This window comes from Stegodyphus dumicola, chromosome 8 (assembly GCF_044657685.1).
Source record: "Stegodyphus dumicola isolate Sdum_Otavi_A_Nest chromosome 8, ASM4465768v1".
Lineage (NCBI taxonomy): Eukaryota > Metazoa > Arthropoda > Arachnida > Araneae > Eresidae > Stegodyphus > Stegodyphus dumicola.
This window is the reverse complement of record NC_140775.1, coordinates 144,478,498-144,499,446: the sequence shown is the minus strand read 5'-3', so window position 1 is coordinate 144,499,446 and position 20,949 is coordinate 144,478,498. Positions and strand designations below refer to the sequence as shown.

The 20,949-nt window shown below is 31.3% G+C and overlaps 1 protein-coding gene and 1 long non-coding RNA gene across 5 annotated transcripts in view; one reads left to right on the top strand and one right to left on the bottom strand.

Moving 5' to 3' along the window:
* LOC118187631 (tight junction protein ZO-3-like) overlaps window positions 1-20,949 on the bottom strand; it is a 369,809-nt gene that overhangs the window by 271,830 nt on the left and 77,030 nt on the right. The gene's annotated exons all lie outside the window — the stretch shown is intronic.
* Window positions 11,602-20,949, top strand: part of LOC118190105 (uncharacterized) — a 120,463-nt gene continuing 111,115 nt past the window's right edge. The window contains exon 1 of the long non-coding RNA XR_004758361.2: window positions 11,602-11,729. This is a non-coding gene — a long non-coding RNA (uncharacterized LOC118190105). The remainder of the gene's footprint in view (window positions 11,730-20,949) is intronic.

The window sequence follows — 20,949 nt, the reverse complement described above, 5'->3', positions numbered from 1 at the left end:
TCGCTATTGAAAATCTATACATCTCTTCTCAAAGGCGATCGAAAATCTTCGCAAAAAACCAAAATCATCCAAAACCGTAAGTAATCCGTCTTAGGCGTACTTTAATTTATTTTTATATTTGGTCTTCCTATATGACTAATTATGACCATGAAATAAGCATAAAATTCTTGAATCAAGAGCTTCATTTTCTCAATATAATTTATCAAAGAACGTTTCAGTAACAGTTCGACTTTCCAGAATATTTTTAAAGCAAAGCAAGTACAGGGAAGGATTATTCAAAGAGTTAGTAAAGATAAACACTAAACATAAAAAGTTTATTTCTCTCTAGAAAATTAAGACTATAGAACTCGGCCCGTCACAAGGTCATATTTGTGATCAAAGACAGCTGAAATTACAAGAAAAGTGCTTTTCTTAAAAAAAAAAAAAAAAAAAAAAAAAAAGAAAGAACTATTGTACAGAATAAAATTAACCTTTTCGAAGTTTTAAATTAAAATATTTAACGATTTTTTGTTTTTTGGGTTAAGATTTGATAGATTCAAATGACGAAAAAAAGCGAAGATACGAATCTCGAATTTTTTTTCAAGATTTGCTGAATTCGAATACTCATCCCTGTTTTTGACTACTGGATCCCATCTTGCTACATTGCTTGAATAATTCAAGCTGTACTGTAAGTGATATTTACTGACGATGAATTGCTGTAAAAACATTTTATATTTCTGCCCAAGTGTTTTCCCATACTTTTCTGGGTAAAAAAAAAAAAAAAAAGACTGGAAATAGGTTCAGTTATGTAATGTAGCAATTAATATAAAAAGATTAGAATGGGGAGGGGGGAAGAAAGAGGCGAACATCAGAGTTTTTGAATCTCGAATCATTTGTTAGAATCGAATATAATATTTATTTCGGTCTAATACCATTATAACCGGGCGAGGGGGGGGAAATAGAAAATGCGACTGAATACAGATTTTTAACTTCGCATCAGAAAGTTTGTTAACGTTTCTGCTGCTCTCGCTGAGCTTGCAGTTTACCAATTTGCTTTTCGTCTTGTCTTTTTAACTTTATTATTAAACACTGCTTTCTTTACATTTACATCACATAAATTCCAACACTAAATTTACAAAATTTTCAAAAGCAGCACATTTTTAGAATTCCTGACAGAGTGTTAAGTTTTGCCATATATTTTTCTAATTTTGTTTTCAGTCTTTTCTAACTTCATTACATCTATGTTGAGTTTTCTTAGTAGACTGACTGACACACTTTTTTGTCGTTTAAACTTTACTTATTCAACTTCGCTTAGGCCATGTAAAATTCAACAAAATTTTATAAAATATTTTAAAGCGGTATATGCTTAGAATTCTCGATAGAATATTAAGCTTTGCTATACATTTTTTATATATATATTCGCTAAGTTATTTCTTTAAAAATAATACATGGCGATAACATTTGGTGGCAACATCCTTTTATTTGAAAAGTGATAGGGATAAAAAAGTGAAGATCGATAGTAACAACTCCTCTGATGCTAATAAAAGAAATCAATTTTCAATTAGAAGGTAAGAGACTTCTTTTCGTCTCTCTTCACGGCACAAAGGTTTTTACGTGCTTGCTTTATAAAGCACGCATGCTTACTTTACACATTACATGCATACTTACTTTAAGAAAAGTAATGAATAAAATATCTAAAAAAATTCGATTCGAGTCAAAGAAATTCGATTTATCGAGATAAGCTATCATTTGATAATATTTATGATATTTCTGAATACTCTGCATGATAATTTTAAGTGACTGCTCGGTGTTTTTCGAATTAGTGCCTTATTTTCATTAACATTTTACTTTAATACCAATTTGGCCTCATAAATTGTTGTTTTGAATAATAATACCGAAAGCTTCAAGGAAGCAATAAATTTGCACCATTTACAATATATCGCTAATTTCTTCAAATGTCCATAATATTCAAATTTCCTTTGTAGAAAAAAGAACCGAGTTCGAAATATAAAGACAACAGTGATATGTAAATGAAATAAAAGAATAAAAAGTTATATTTCATGCATTACAATGAACGGAAGGACGAAAGATAAACACTGAAATAAAATGCGTAACTAACAAAAGACAAACTGACAAGTTCAAACATTCGCTGATATCATACAGCAAGTTTATCAACCCTCAAAAGCAGCTGTAAAGGTTTGTGTTAGACACCTCCGCCTACATAACAATAATGTACCTATCATGCAAATTACTTCAATACAAATAACGATACTTTCACACGGAAACGCATCTATGATTCATTTAAATCTTCGGTATCAGATCACTATCAATACTATCAATATAAAAACTCAATAATCCGTGACCGCCAAATAGAACAATGAGCGACAGGTTTCACCGCGATTAATCAATTCAATTGCGCCCATCAGGAGAAGCTGCTTGGCAGATACCATCAAATTACCAAATAGCGCATTGATGTTCACCTTATTTCCTAACGACAACCCGAATACAAATAAAAAGCTGGTTCTGAATGCATGAAACACTGATAGCGAGCTCAGGCGACGACTCTGACACCCGCTAAAGATTAGGTTCATTGTTCAGGCAGCAGTTTTCTCGTTTTGCAGGGCTGCTCTCAGCTCTCAGTGGAAAGCGATTGCATTGTTTTCGATGGCATTGCGAACAAGAGAATGAAGTAACGGGACTACTTAATAATATAAAATTATCTCCAACAAACACAATTGCTCTCAAATTATACGTGGAAGCGAAGGTAGCTGATAAAAAGTTTAAGAACGGAGCTTGTAGCAAGAAAAATGAAGTGAATAGACAAACATTAGAGCTATTTTCACAAAGGACTAAGAACAAGGTAGATAATTTTTACTAAATTCTAAATGAAAAGCATGAAGGCCATTTCCCGGTAATAAGTACTATGTTGTACGTATTTTCACTATTTCCTTGCAAATGAGTTTTAAAGAGCATACATACATGTAGATAACATATAAAGATTACCCACGCAAAATCAAAGGAAATCGGTGTTATAAATCAGTGGAGGATTAAATGTCTTGATATGAAAATACACGCCTACGTAAAAATAAAATAAAATGTCACGGTGGCAGAGGTATTAATAGTAAATAGCAACCCCGAGGTGAATTTTCAAAACTCAAAATAAATTATAACTTTCATTCGCTCTCCTTCTCCAATACATGAAAGTGTTGTAGAGATATTAGGTAATTTTTGGAAGCAGGAAAGATGAAAAATTAGCAATGCCTTCGCCGTCCGTTAGCAACCACGGACCTATGGATTACGTGCTGTGTGTGCTGACCACTACACCACGAAGGCACGCTAGGAAGGCGGGAGAAATTCCTTATAGTGAAAAAACAAACAAAATGTAAAAGCTTGAAGTAAAAATGCCATATGTGAGGGAAAAAATTTTAAAATCTGAAAGCATTTTTACGCTGCAGAGTACATAAATAATAATAATCATAATGAAACCGCAAAGTAAAAGGCAAAATTCCACATCAATACACAGAATTTAATCAAAAAGCGGTATGAAAGCGGTTATATAATAATTAATCTTAAGTTCATATACATATATTTAGAGAATACAGTCCCAAAAAGCTACTCTAAGCTAATTATTAATATACGTTTATATACTCAGGGAAATGAAATTAAACCATAGAGGAGGAAGCATTAGACTGCATTGAACTTTTACTGATACAGACGAATTACACATGTGACAGCAAAAGCAAAGCAGCGGAACTATTACAGATGGATCTGCATGCAGACCGGTCATCTTCACCACTGCACCGCACCACTTCGTGCTGTGAAACATATTGCAGTTTCATACGGCAAGGAGACAAACGCTTGATGTTGTTCTGTCACGGGCTAATAATTTTTTCTTCAATCAGTTTTGTAATTTGTTCAACTTAGTATAATTGCTGTAGCTTCAAAATCTAAAAAGTTTTTTTTTTTTTCTTAAAAAATGCATATAAAGATTTACTGAAAAATGCTTGTTTTCTTAATTTTCGCACGCAAGAAAATTTAATCACTTAGCTTTCCCTCTAATGATTATTTATTTACGTGAAATGATGACCCATTACCCAAGTAACCAATGACCAACATTAGTAGGTTTTCAATTAAATATTTTTAACATGCAGAGTTGAACACTCGCTTGTTTTGATTCGAATACCAGAAACTACAAAAAGAAAAAACTTTCTCACAGGAGACATCATTCAATATGGTGGGGAAATGATCTCAAATGATTATTTCCGAATTTTCCAGATTTCTGGCCTTAAGGTTATAATGGTTCATTTTTTTTTTTTTAAATTTTAGAAGCAAGGAGTATATACACATGCGTAGAAAAGTTTAAAACAAATTTAAATTATGCTTCACACTTCATTGAAGGCCAACAAACCACACTGACTGAGCCATTTGTCATTGCTTCTGCGATGTAGCGGGGAATGATTGCTTCATTGAATTGTCAATTGTGACGAAAAATGGATTTTTCGTAACATTTGCCGATTTTACCGTGCGCTGCCATACGGTAAAACGTTAAGATAATATTTTTTTATATATAATCTATCTGTTGTTAATTAACAAACTAAACTATTTAAAAACAACATATGAAGTTTTTAGGAATATTAATTTTTTCACTTTTTAATCTGGTTTGCCCACCAGCGGCCGAGTGGTAAAAGCCGCTGAACACTGGTAATTCGGTCCGGAGTTCGAGTCTCGGCGGACGGGCTGGCTACATGGGCGTTTTCCTCATGTGTAACGTGGATACGAGCCAATTTACCTTAAAAAAACCTCCACGGGGCATACCTCCCTTTCCGTGGAGTGCCTAAGGGAGGAGCACATGATAAGTAAAAAAAAAAAAAAATCTGAATAATTTAAATAAAAATGCATTTAATTCAAGATATATCTAATTAAAGTATTAAATACTTTTATAGAATAACATTACCCATTTATTCACTTTTTAAATATACAGAGGATGCATAACGTACCCATGTTGGTCTAAATGCATATTTATCTAATAGCCTACAAAATGTTTCGTTGTTCCACCTGAGCCATCCACATCGATCATCCTGGGCCCACCGGCGGCCGAGCGGTAAAGTCGCTGAAAACTGGTAATTTGGTCCGATGTTCGAATCCCGCGAACGGGCTGGCTGCATGGGCGTTTTCGTGGTTTTCCCCATATGTAACGTGTATACGAGCTAGTTTCCCTTAGAAAGCCCTCCACGAAGGCATCCCTTCCCGTAGGCAGATAGACCTAGTGTGCTTTGCCGTAATTAAATAAACCAAACCATCGATAATTCCTACTAATAAAGCATATTCAGCTTTAAAAGAATCCTTTAGGGCGATCATTAAAATGTAAACTCTTTCAGAATTTTTTTTAAGACAGTGGCACGTCTTAAACACTATGAGTTAGACAAACTATTACTATATTCGCATTCGAAGGACACAACGCATAATTTTAACAACCGTCAATATTAATTTTATGATGCTATGTTTAGTTTGAGAAAATACGAGAGTTATAAAGATAAAGCAATGAATGTGGTAGACTTTCGTTGTCGACTTAATATCCGCTGATATCTATCTCACCGAAGGATTACCAGGTTTTGTGTTTATTATACAACCAAATGCTTAAGAGATACTATCATCTGCAGCTTCTTTAAACATAGCCGTAGGATGTTTGCACATCTAAGATTTGGTTTGGCATCTTTCAATATTGCAAATTATTAGAGGGATATCTATACAAAGAGGATGCTTTAATGGAGGACTTTCAAAATGGCTCGTATTTACGTTACAGAAAAACCACAGAAAAGAAAAACCACGAAAACAATACCCAACTCATTCGCTTTTCACTTTTGAAAACGGAGGGTTCTAACTTAATTCCCTGATGTTGTTTAAAGGTTTCAAATAAGGTTTCCTAAAATTTATTTGGATAATTAGCATATTTTTAATACAAGACAAAGAATATTTGAACTCCAATTAATAAAAAAAAACGTATTCTCTGTTCGCCACAAACTTCAGATAAAATGCATAACTCATTTGGAGACATTGTCTTGTATGTCTGGCATTTTTATTTTAAAAAATCTAGCAGATTCTTTCTTTTTTAAATAAAGCAATTTTTTTGCCATTGTGATCCAAAATTATGTGGTTTACTCTGATTCACGTACTTATCAATATAAGCAAAAATCCAACATTTTAATGTAGAATTTTACTAAAATGTTAATAATATCGCTGAGCATGTTTAATAATAAATGTAATTTCTAAACCATTAACGTAATTTTCCTTATCGTATTAAGAAACTCAAACTCGATGGAATTGCTTAAATTGATGTTAGAACATATTTAAAAACGATTTTTTTATTATTTTCTGCACAATCAGGTGACTGCGATGAATCTATAATTATTAAATATGCAGAACACGATAGACCCTAAAATGCTTTAAAAAGTGTAGAAAAGTACTTTTCATAGTCAAAAATTACGAATCACTGGACAAAAGCTGAAACCTTTAAAATCATTGCAAACATTTTAAAAATATGTTGACAAATACACAGACAGCATTTCATATTTTGTCAAGATCGTGTCCAGTATGAAAACTGCAATATATTAATATACGTTATTAACAAATAAATAACAAATAATAATAATAATAATAAAATCTGAAAGGTTTCAAATTTTAAATTACGTCCAAAGGATCTTTTTTTTTTTTTTAACGTTTTGTGTGTTACCTTTATTTATTAAATATCATATTCTTTGCACTTACACCATGAAATTCAGTTCAAGAGCAATTTCGCAAACTAATTTTAAAATAAGCGCCTATCTTTAGAATTTACGATACACAGTTCCGCGCTGGAGATAAAAAAGTTTTTTTTTCCTCCGTAGTGTTGCCATTGCTCGCTTTTAAATCGTTGAGTTTGTTACTCAAAAATTCGTTAAAGTTTTACAAATATGAAACTGATATTAAAACAAATTCCAAATTTCAAATGTGGTCTTCCACATGCCCATATTCGTAGGAGGATTACGTCATTTAAAATTCGATGGCTCTAGGTACCGTTGTTTTATCACAATGCGAGAAATATACCTACATTTATGCATATTTTTCATTATTTAAGTTCTTCATAAGTTCAAATATAATGCAGGACTCTAACATTTGGTGGCAACAGTTTGAAAAGTGAAACGGAGACTTTGATTAGTGATAAGCAAAATCGCAAAACGAAAATAATAGTCCTTCAGGGACAAAGCCCCTTTGGACTAATAAAAAATTTTAAAAAAAATATTATAATAAAAATCTGAAAGGTATAATTAAAAATTGCGTTTTTTTAACATTTTGTCTGTTACCTTTATTTATTAAATATCACGTTCTTCGCACTTAAACCATAAAATTCAGTTCAAGAGCAATATCGCAAAATACTTTTAAACTAAGCATATCCTTTAGAATGAGTCTCGTGCGCTGGAGATAAAAAATGTTTTTTCTGTACAGTGTTGCCATTGCTCGCTTTGAAATCCTTAATGTTTGTTAATCAAAAATTCGTTAAAATTTTACAAAATATGAAATCGATAATAAAACAAATTCGAAATTTTAAATGTGGGCTTCCCGATGCTCATATTCGCAGTAGGATCACGTCATTCAAAATTCGATGGCTCTACGCACCGTTGTTTTATCACAATGCGAGAAATATACATACATTTATGCAGATTTTTCATTATTTAATTTCTTCAAATATAATGCAGGACTCTAACATTTGGTGGCACCAGTTTGAAAAGTGAAACGTACATTTATAGTGAACCAACGTAAAATCGCAAAACGAAAGCAATAGTCCTTCAGGGACAAAGCCCCTTTGGACTACAGAGAAATTAATAAAGAAAGATTATATATTCATTTGAAAAAGACTTTCACCTCTTTTCAGTAAAACTGGGGGAAAAAAAGAATGACTAATTCTGTGTTTCTCGTCCAAAACAGCTGCATCAACCTCCTAGTGAGAAATGCCCCATGGAATGCTGGAAGAATTTTTATTCCAAATATAAAAATAGCATGTTATAATTTTCTTTTGCTCCTAACCCTCAAATTGCATCCGCATACTTTGAAGACGTTCTGTTGCCATAAGCTCAAAATAGCCGGCTATAATAATCACAATGCTCAGCTTTCAAAAAGGCATTAAAAATGTGTTCTTGGCGTATAAATCAACATTAATACTGGAAAATAAGTTCAAAACATGGCAGAGTAATATTTGGCACGAAGCCAAAAATCTTTTACGATTAAGACCATTACCGAAATACAAACCTTGAAACGAAATGACAACCAATAGGAAAAGATCTAGTTTTTTCCTTTCCCGAGGCTTTTCGAACTTCACAAAGTTATGCTAGAAGGTGCACCTGTCACAAAACCTAGTTCTGGAATAGAAGATGACTTGAATACCAAGTATACTTAAAGCGAGCAACAGAGCAGTTACAAAACAGCATTATTTGTTTTAAAGGCAATGTTGCTACTTTTGTAACATTTTGAAGCAAAAACATCAATTCTTTATAATGTTTACTTGCAAAGCAAGTTTTTTTTAATTTTTTATTTTTAAGAAAGAAAAAAAAAAAAGAAAAGAAAAGGGAAAAAAAGCATAAAAAAGAAACAAATAAAAAATAAATGCGTAAAATCATGATGTATGTTGCTTGTAATGTTGGATTGGAAGGAGATTCGTAAATGCTTGAGATGTTTTTTTTTTTTTTTTTTTTTTCTTTCTTTCTTTGCCAGAAACTTTGTTATCTCGCAATTTCTCAAATAACTTTTTATGATGAATATTCCACAGATAATATTATGAAAAGTATATCGTATTAGTCTAAATAGAAAAAGGTTTTATTTATTGCATTTATTTTACTTTACATAAGAAGAAGCTTTCACATATATCGAAGAAGGCTTTACAGCTGTTAAAAAGGTGGCTTGGCAAATGCGGTCAAGAGCAGGAGACTGACGTTAATTACGGAAGGGGAAAGTAAACGACTGTGTCAGGGATCATAAGGGAGATATATTTAAAAAAAAAAGTGTTTTTAGGTCTCATTCAGTATCAGTATATCAGAAATAAATGATGCACATGGTATCAGAACGAAGACAAATTACATACGATACGAAAAGTTATATTTATTTGTTTATTAACATTTCATTATTACATTGTTTTCGTTCAGGAATTTCCTTCCACCCCCCTCTGAGCAATACATACAGGTAAATGTAAGTCGGCTGAAAAGCACTGCTATAAACAAATAATCCAACCCAATTCCAGTTGAACTGCGCTTATTAATACTAATTGTTTACGGAAAGCATCTTAGTTTTTGAAAAGCTTCGTATCATCTAACATAAAATTAATTAATTAATCATCTTAAGAATGATTTTGTGTTGAATATGGCAAAACATATGAGGGTTGGCTAGGCATGATTTCATGGAGAATTTTCTAAGGAAAATGGGCTCATATTTACATACCTTAAGGAAATCCACGAAAATGCTTACACAAAGTGGTACGTTGCAGTAGGGTTCCTTCAATCCATCTGTTAAATTTGCATCTAATTGTCAAGTGCTCAATTTTTTTGGATAGTTTATACATTCAAAAAAAAAAAAAAAAAAAAAAAAAAAAATACAAGTTACTCACTGAACTTCGCACGTTAGTCTGAATAACCTTTAGACCCGATGAACAGTATAGTTCTGTGACAAGGCGAGCTTTCTGACTGTACAATCTGTTTTACATTTAGCGAGCTTGTGCCGAATAAGTTTATTCGCTATTTTATGTAATTTCTGCAATATTTTGTAATTCTTTTATTTTTTTCATCTGTCCTGTGTCGACCACTTTAGTTCAGTGATCCGTATTAATGTGCGCTTTTTTTAAAAAAATTTAAATGCTTCAAGAATAATTAATTAGAAAAGGGCATAATTCTCTTCTTATCCTTAAATTCTTCAATAAAAAAACTGCGTTTTCAGCTATAATCAAGTGAAATAATTTTCTAAATATAATTCAAAGCATGAAAAATAAGGTACATAAACAGCTTGGAAATGGAACTAGCATTGAGATTCTCTTTAAGAAATATGGTGAAGCTTAACAAAAAGTCTACGAAGTGAAATAATTTCGTAGAATATTTTCTAACTCTTTATGATTAAATTGCACTCAATTATACTTTATAAACGACATGTAAATACTATTTAATGTATATGTGTGGATGTGTGTGTGGCTCACTAGCGGCTGAGCTGTAAAGTCGTTGAACTCTGGCAGGTCGATCCAGGGTTCGAATCCGGATCGACGGGGATGGCTGTATTAGCGTTTTCGAGGTTTTCCCCACGTGTAACTTGCATAAGAGTCAGTTTTGCTTAGAAAGTTCTCCACGAGGCACCCTTACCCTTAGGCAAATAACCGTCGAATGCTTTGCTATAATCAAACAAACCAGACCAAACAATAGATATATAAATAAGTAGCTTAAATACTGCTATATTTTATGTATACTCGTTAAGTAGTATTTCAATATATATAATGATTAAAAGAAAGAAAAGGTCGGATCCTAACTGATTGTATATAATGTAATCCCTATGAAGGCCCTAACAATTCTTTTTCACTTAAAGTCGTAACCCAAAAAGAGAACAAATTAAACTTCAGATACGTATACAATACTGAACCTAATACAAAAAATACAAAATATAAAAATAAATTATATATGTACGAAACCTAACTAACTATTTATATTGATATTACGTAAATATACGTATGGTAATGAACATTGTATAATAAAGATATTTTATATCTTTTGGTTATATTTTTGGTTCCATTTATATATTTGGTTCCATTTATATATACCTATACATAAATATTATATAATTTAAGGATTCCGTTTAAGGATTATAGTAGTAGTTAATACTACTACATATAAAACACAAAAGTGCATCAATAATGTATTTCTCAGTATTATTTAACTTCATTCTTATGAATTTTCTGCAGTCTAGTTTGCGTTATTTTATTCATAAGTCTCAAATAAAAACAATTATTGTTTATATGCCATTAGAAAATTAACCAAAAAGCAGCGACCACAATGTAATTGAGAAACAGTCCTTAGCCGTGAAAAGGTTGAAAGCCATTCGGTTTTGACTATTATCTCACATACTCAGCTACTTCGCATACATGGAACATAGCATTCGAAATGAAAAACTCAATATTTACTACAAATTCATTCGTGTAACAAATATCTGTCTTTCTACACCTATGGCTTTAAAAAAAGATGTTATTTATCTTACAGTTTATCGTTAAGTAATACATTTTCATTGTACAAAATTGCATTCATTCGAAGAATTCAATTTGTATTTTCATCTTTATAAAACTGAATGTAGAGAAGTTAGATGTTTAAACAACCCCCACAATTTCTTAAGATCCCGAGCGAGATTTTCCGCTCCTTGTCTGCTCTTCCCCTGAAAAAAGGGATTGTAAATTTACGACCTGACCGCATATAAGGGTATTTCGTTAGAAACTGTCACATTCCCCCTGGCAGTGCATATTCAGCTGCAATGGGAAATGTGTGGTTTGAGTCTAGGCGATACCTCTGTTGACTTTTCATGTTTCCTACTTCGAACACTCATAGCAGTTTGTTAAAAGACTGTCTAAGGCGAACCTGCACTTTTTAGGCCGTTTTTACACCCAAAAATAAAGGGTTTTAAGGCTTGTATGCAAGATGGCCCGTCGTATGAACCTGATACGTTGCAAGCGTTTAACAAGAACGATAACAAACTTCGAGGTAAATATTAACAAATATATTTTTCTTGTCACAAAAATTGAGGAATATATGATAATATATAGCGAACCCTCTCTAAACCGATTCTTAATGATTCCACACGGTTTCGATTTTCCATGAAAATGATCATTATAGAGAGGCGATAGTCTTACAGGAGGTAATACCAGGCGGTTAAATACTCACAGTATCTTGATACATTTTTGAAATGTTAGATTGCGCATGTAAGATATATCCGGTTTCAGAACATAATTTTAAAGGAAAAATATCGTCTTAAGCTAAGAACGATAAAATAACTAAAAATCTTGAATGTTACGCTAAATTAATGTCATTATTATTATTACTGCATTACGATGAATCTTTACAAACGGCGTATCACATTTCAAATTGTTGCCACCAAATATTATCGCCCTGTATTATATTTAAAGAACTTAAATAATGAAGAATCTCTGCATGAATGTGTGCATGTTTCTCGCACTGTGAAACGACGGTACCGAGAATCTTCAAATTTTGAATAACGTAATCCTCCATCCCGAATTTTGAATTTCGAATTTGTTTTATTACCTGTTTCATAAATTAAAGCTAAGAAGACCAGAAAAAAGTTTAATAGGACTGAATGTAACACAGGACTGGTAGAATGCGAGCTCAGCGAGAGCGTAAAAAAACCTTAATAAACCCTTTTGGGCGGCAGTTAAAATCTGAAAACTTTCGTATTATTATTGTCATTATTTAGTTCTACAATAAAGAAAACTAGGGCAAAGGTAATGTTATTCAGGAAGATTTTATTGAGAGAAAGCTGTTACAAAGTTGAAAAATCTGCTTACGAAACATTAAGGATATCGCATGTTTCACAGACACTAAAACTAAAAAATCTGATGTGTACACCACATGACTTCCTTGCACGGAATATTAAATTATACTTATTTTTTCTTGCATTTTATTTAAACTTATTAGATTGAATTAAACCTACTTCGCCGATAGCGCATAAACCACAATAGAATAAATGCATTCTTCAAAATTCACTTTGTTTACCATAGCGACACTCTGGCGCTAGGTTTACTTAACAGTATTATATTTCATTCATATTATAACTCAGAATGCACAAAATGTATATCATTTAAAGAATTATCTAATCGTTGCCACATGTTCTATTCAAATACTATAATAAAGCTAGAACTATGTCTAAAAGAAATTAAGCAAATAAAACAAAAAAGAAACAGTTTTTTCACAGACGATTGAGTATTTCTCATTTAATTAATTCAGTTCTTGCTTCGCGAGAAGGCTATATTAAAAATTACGAAGTAAATCTCAAACGCTTATTTACTCGAAAAAATTCCAGAAAGAATTAAGCATGATTTAATTGGCAATAATAAATGAATGCGTTATCTTTGCTGTTGCGAAGCTAAGTTTCTCTAGATTGGCAACAAATCCATTAGTCTCCTGTTTCAAATGTAAACATCAATGGCCGCCATTAAAAACAGGCTTAGCGGCAATTAAACAACTTTAAAATTGCTGATAATTCTAAGAACATTGCACACAGATTTACTAAAGGCATAAAATCCTTAACCGGAAGATAAAAGCAATATAATTCAATCGTTTTTAAAGAAAAAAATGTACAATTTACAAACATATAAGAGTAAAGAAACTGAGATCACTGAGCCGGGTAAAAGAGTGGATATATATATAAATATATTTATATACGTTTGGTGCGGCCGATTGCAACCAAAATACGAGGTGCACATCTACATGTTATAGCAGTCCTATATACAAAATTTCAACGTTCTGAGGCTACTCGTTTTTGAGTTATGCGAGATACGTACGTAGCACATACGTACATACGTTCGTACAGACGCCACGAAAAATTCTCTTCAGAATTAATTTTAAAGCAGTTTTATAATTTTTTTGAAGGAAAAGAGTCTTTTATTCTGTCCTTACGTACAGATATCACGCAAAAACATCGTTAAATTGCATTCGATAGCGGTCAAAATGGATATTTTCGTTGAAATATGCTGCCTGAAACTTTTCGCGATTACAATACTTCCTTTTTACTTCGTACAAGGAAGTAAAAAATGAAATGTTCTTGCAAAAGATTTGAGCGTATTTAGGGAATACAAATAACAATATACACTAGAATCGTATGTATTTTAGCACATTTATAATTTTTCAATTCACCCTCTTTCCCAAATTGTCGAATAAGAAATTTCACTGCAAATTTTCAAATTAATAACAAGGCATTAAAAACAATGAAAATAAATCCAGATATAAATGATGAGACTTTTAAACACCGCGCTGCAGAAATAATCTTAGATAAATAAATCGTATACAGTATCGCGCAAAATCGATTTAAGCAATAATCATTGAAAGAATATACGGCGCTCGGTTTCTCAAGCCATATAAATAAGTGAAATCGTAGAAATGAAGAGCATTAACCTCATTACCATATGTGAAAGGGGAAGGGAGAGGGGCATGTATGATTTCTTTTAACTTTTGCTACGGTGTCTTTCCAATTTTAGAAGACTGTTGCATTACACTATGGTACCCGAATGTTTATTATTTAATTACATGTACTATTGCGCGAGACATAAGATTTTTCACTTCTACACGGCTTCGCATCAAGTCACAGAATGTTGTATAAAGTCTTTTGTATAATTTGCGATAGCTTAACAAGCTGAACGATTTAAAAGCAATAAATAGTTCGTAATAATTTACATCTTTATTTTTAATAATCGATATGATTTGAAATACATTTAATTCATAATATATATAACGAAATTCTGATCGGTATTTACAGCATTATTGTAATTAATAAAAGATGTATCTAACGTCATACATTACATACTTCGGTAGAGAATAATTGAGAGTAACTGATATTTTAATAAAAAATTTTTTTAACTTGAGGAATTATTGAAATTATTTCTGTGCTAATCATAACATGAGAGGTTTATATGAAATGTATTCAGTTATCAAAATTTCTCAATCAAATTTCGGATTCAAGCATAAAAAAATGTATAAATACAGCCAAAATAGCTACAATGATGAAAAAACTGATTTCAACATATAAACTGGCTTTTGTAATAATTACCCTACAATATTCCATCTGATTTTTTTAAAATTTCTACTGAATATTATTTAGATCTCCATGTATAGCGCTAATATCTTGCCGGTGTTAATTTTTTTTTTTTTTTTTTCTTTTTCAAATTTCGCAAAAGAAAATGGCGCCTGTCGTTTTTGAGAGGAATTTCTTATCAGTAAAATGTGTCAAAGAAAAAATAGTTTTAATTTTAAGTTTCAGATTTACTTAATATAAACGCTAATTTAAACCACCGAACAAATTAAAATCCCGTCTTTACCTTTCAATACTAGAACATTAATTTTACAGCCTAATATCTGGATTGTGTTTCACGACTATAGTCTGTTACTTTCGAACAGGCACTTCAAGGCTATTTCTTTTCCCCAAACCATGACTCATTGCCATGACAACGACTGCTGCGAAAAGCACGTCCAATCCTCTAATTAGTGAAAAATTGCACAATTTCCTCTAAGCAGCAATGACGATCGTAAACAAGGGGAGGGTCTCTATGACTCTGAATAGCCTGTTTTAAAGTAACAGATTATAGTAAGTTAATTTTTAATTAGAGACAAACTTATCAGCCTGTGCAGCAGCGCTAAAGATAGACAGTAACAGAGGAGTTTCACTATATAGGGGCGACTGTTGGGAAGAATTTAGATACTCGATTATCCTTAAAACTCGCTTACTGACATATTCTGCTAGAATAAAAGGCATAGTGAGAGTGCAGGAAAGACTGATAAGAAATAACGTGTTAATCAAAACTTTACATAGTGAACTTCTTCAGCGACAGCTACATATGGTTCCGGAGAAGTGTGGTCCTCTGTGGAAATGGTAGCCTTAGAAAGGTGAAGTTCAATTCTAATGCTTATTTACATTCTTAGAAATACTGGTTACTTTCAGAGGTGGTCTTCTTAAGAAGATGCCCGCCCCGACAGGGTACATTTTATTTCATGTGCTAATTTTTTTGCTGAAAATTGAAACTTCTACAGATCTGTAGAAGGTTAGCAGTTTTGATTAAATTACCTTTTCGCTAAACATATGGGGTAAATTTTTCCTTCTCTTTGCTTTTTTTTCCTTTTAAGTACCTGGATGGGGTATTATTTTCTCACACACGCATGAAACGTTATTAAAAAATAATGGGTTATCAAACCTAGCGACGCGTTACGTTGGAAGAAACTTGTCCAAGAATTGAGTTTTTCCTACTCCTGTCAATCGTAGGGGGTAATAGCTTCGTTGAAACCAATGCTCCGGCAATGTATGCGGGATATTTTGCGACTGAGGTGAAAATATTTCGCTTGCCGCTTTGTCCCGAACAGATTTTTTCCAAATAAGTGGTTTCCGCGTAAGTCAATCAATCAGATATTCCGAAAACAAAGATTCCCGAAAATATTTCTTTTGACAAGCAATCACGAATAGCTTTCAGGTCTGATATCAATTTAAGTAAACAATCGTGCCACAGAAGCAACTGCAAATAACGCAGCATAAGAACTTTAATTTATATTCGAAGTTACAACAATATGTTGCTTCCGAATAATGAAGCCATTAAAAAAGGTGATAAAACAACGGTACCTAAAGCCATCAAATTTTGAATAACGTACGTTTCTACCCAAATATAGACATCTGGAAGCCCAGATTTGGAATTTGCTTTATTATCCATTTAACATTTTTTGTACAACTTTAACGAATTTTTCATTAACAAACTCGACGATTTCAAAGCGAGTAATGGCAACACTGGGGGGGGGGGACCGTTTTATCTCCAGCGCGCGAAACTCTGTATGGGAAATTCTAAAGATATAGTCATTTTAAAACTATCTTGCCATGTTACTGTTGAACTGAATGAACTGAATTTTATGGTTTAAGTGCGAAGAACATGATATTTAATAAGTAAAGGTAACACACAAAATGTTAAAAAAAAAAAAAAAAAAAAAAAAACCCTTTGGGCGTAATGTAACATTTTTATTTTATTTACTTATTTTAAGAATCGAAAATGACACATTTTGCAGGATTTTCCAGTGTTTTTTTTTTTTATTATTATTATTATTATTATTATTATTATTACACAAAAACGTTGGAAGCAAAGTTAAGGACCTTAGAATTCGGAATCTTGCAGTTTCCTTTTTTTTTTTTTTTTTAAACCTTTTGTACATATTTATGAGCATCTCCGAGAACTCATTATATGTGCATGAAAATCGGATTTACACTCACGCGTTTCAAATTGCAACACGTTTCTTGATGCCTTTCAAGTGCTAAGCTATAATCTGAAACACCATACTGCAAGTTCTACACCTTTTTTTCCCCTCTTACATTAATCCTCTTGTAAGAACATTGCGCAGGCGTTGTTGTGATAAATAAAAACAGAAAAAGCGGAATTTTTTTAACACTTTAGATAAAAGCTTTTATTTTTTAATATTTTATTTAAGCTTCTATTTTTTAATATTTGTTTTTATCCACCTTTTGCTCAATAAAAACAAATATAAAAAGTAACAAAACAAACATAAACAAATATATATTTTTCAATAAGTGTTAATTTATAACATTAGTTTAGTAAATAAATTATGTTTCCAGCATCAAATAATGTATCGATTGTAAAATTTCTAATTCTGCTTTTTGGGGATACTATCATCAGAAAGAAATAAGATCTAATGGTAATGATGAAACCTCGTAATAACACATAAACGGTTATGCTATGAATTTTCAATTTTGTTCAAACGGCAGTATAATTTTTACTACTTTGATATTTTTTTAGCTATACAATTTTACAATTTAAAAAAGAAATAGTAAAAGAATAGTTTGACTTTGTTTGCTAAAATATAAAGTGTTTAACTCTATGTAGACGTAAGCAACTTAAGTAAGTCGCCAAGTAAGAACAGACACCTGCGAAGGGCGTAAAAGACCCTTTATTTTAAATTTAGAAAGTTGAGCAGAAGGCAATCCTGATGCTTACACGTCCGCCAGCACTTATGGTGAGAAACCCAAAGTAGTAATTCAAATATTACAGCTAAATTTAAATAACTAATAGCTAAAAGCTACACAGAGAATTTAACGCGAAGTTGGCTCAGAAATTCACCGGCGTGAATTCAATTATGGGGAATCTAATGCAATACCAAAGACAGGAACTCTTATCTAAAACAGCAAATCTAGCAACGTGGTCTTCATGAGGTAGAACACGCTGTAACTTAACAATCTCAAAAATTTAATTTAAATACGCGCGACCTCGCTTTCCGGTGGGAAAGCCAAAAGACAAGAATGACAGACAGTGCAGATTCCAAACATAGAATAACTGATTATTTAAATTAAATTAAATTTTTGAATAATTGAAGAAAGTTAAAAAAAAAAAAAAAAAAAAAAAAAAAACTCTGAAAGAGTTAAGGTTTTTAACTATTGCTCAGAAGGGCCCTTTTGAATAGGGTTTAACAAAAGAGATTATCGATAGAGATGGCCCAGTTAGAACAACGAAACATTTTATAGAACATCAAAAGAATATGAATTTAGACTAACGTTATATATATATATCTTCTGTATGTTTAAAACGCCAAAAAATGTGTAATTTAATTCTACAAAAATATTTAATGTTCTTATTTAGACATATCATGAAGTAAATGCATTTTTATTCAAATCAGTCCCATTAAAAAATAATAATATTTTTGAGTCTGCTAATTAATAATAGACAGTTTCAATAAAAAAGAATAATATCTTACCTTTTTCCGAATGGCAAGAGACTCCAATGAAAAGTAAAACAAGAATTAAAATAAAACAACGCAAAATCGTGTTTCGAGACTAATTACACATTTGTGTTAATAAAAAAATAATAAAAATTAGCTCTGTTTTCATTTTACTTAGCAATAAAATGTAGATTTAGTACAGATCTAGTTTTATTAGTTAGCATTAACACGTATTATTTTAATTTATTTAATGATTTGTTAGATTGTAATCTGAAGTTTTCAGAAAAGGAATCCCCTTCCCCTCATTTTATTCACAAATTTACTCCGAAAGCAAACTTTTAATTCTCTAAACAATTAAATTACGCAACAATACATATCGGACTTATCGAATTTAATAAGTTCTAGGGATGAGACTTTCAAATACCGGATCACGCTCTTAATCTTCACTGAGTATTACACTCTTAATCTCCGGGAGAGAGTTTAAGGTTTCAATTTTAGTGCCCTTTTGCATCCAAGTGTTGAAAGAATTTCTTGAGCTTTACACTTTCTTTAATTTGAAAATATTCAGGAAAAAATATAAACACTTGAATTGTAAAAAATTTTTATTTAAATATTTTTGAATCATATTAGATTAAAAAATGGACTTTAAGATTCATGAGTTTTAATTCTATACTTCATCTATTATATTTTTAAAAGCTGTATTCTTAACTTTTCATTAAAAGAAAATTTGAAAGCGTGTTTTAGTTTCTTTTAAATTTCATTCCTTTAATTTACTTTTATAATTTAAATTTTAATTAGCTTAATATTTTCAATTTTAATTTCATTTACTTAATTTACTTTTTCTTTGATGACTCAAAGAAGTGAGATGCTACGTGTTTTATCCCTTCAATGCATGGTGATGCATATATGAATCATACCGATTTTTACTGAATTTAGCATTAAAAAAATTACAAAGCAGACGTTTTACTGGGCTGATTTTTATCTTACTGTATCCATATCAATGTTTAGATATTCTTTTCCTTGGCAGATGACAACATAAAACTGTACTCTGTATTTCATTAATGCCAAGAAGACAGAATTCATTTCTGTTTTTGCAGTGGTCAAACTAGCTTTATGTTATTCATAAATTCGATATTAGAGGCTTAAAAATTTTACTCTGTATAGCTGAAGATATGTACTTTTCAATTCTATGTTAAGATTTAACTACAGAATTGTTTTAAAATGAAATATTTTAGTTTTTCTGTTTGATTCATATATGCATCACTTTATGATTAGACTTCACTCTAGAGTGCAGTGTGATGCATATATGAATCATGTTAAAATTTAGAGTGGATTTTTAATTATAAGATTTCATAAAATCTTTTATTTCACTATTATTTTTATATCAGCAATAATCCCTCGATATTTGCATGCATTGTTCTTCTTTAGAGTCATAAAATATTAATTTTATGTCTCTAATTATGTAGTATGTGTATTGTTTGCACTGAAAATTCCTTTAATTTGTTTTTATTTATGTTCATTTACCGGGTAATTGTTTTCAAATTATTTTGTATGCGGTCTTGATGGATTTGTTCACAAGTTTGATGTACACTCAGGCCAAGAAAATCCACCTCATAATCACTTAACAAATGATACAAAATTGGACGCCAGTGTAAATGTTGTGATTAGACTTTGTAGGGAGATTCCTCGAAATTAAAATTTCAAATTGTATTTCGACAACTTTTATACTTTAACTGACATAACTAAGCGCTTAACTGATGGAATGAGCGTTTACAGAATGGAGTCAACCCCATAGATTTGCTAAACCTGGCTGCCTTTCGGTCTGATCTATCCGTTGGACAGTGCAAAATGGGTGCAAGTTCAGTTCCTAAGTGTGGAAGACCGAGGGATCCTTTACAAAATGATTACAATGTAAAACGACAGAGAGGGCTTGCATCAAACATTCCTCAAACCTGCGTCACACAGGATAAAATTCAACATGTTCCCATATGGAACGAAAATGGCACTCGTTGTAAAATGGCAACTTGCAAATTTCAAACATTTACTGGATGTGAAAAATGCACTGTAGCATTATATCTAAATAAGGATAGAAATTGTTTCGAAATTTTTCATACAACACAAATTGCAGAATAAATATACGTGTACAAAATATTTGATACATCATTTTTATTATTAAATTTTCATCACAATTTTAATTTTTATAAAGTCTGAACATGATTAATTAGAATTAAGTATTAATAAAATATTAAATAAAGTCAATATCTTCTAAAAACAATAAATAATTAAGCATTTTATGCGAATATTTATTAAATATATTATTGTAAATGATTTTTCATGTGGTTTACATTTTAGTGCTAAATGCATGACGATGCAGATATGCATCAAACCTAAAAATTAAAAAAAAAATAATAAATAAACAAAAAAAATATTAAATAATTTTTTTTATATTTTTCCATATTTATTTAAACTATGACCATGAAGAAAAAAAAAATTG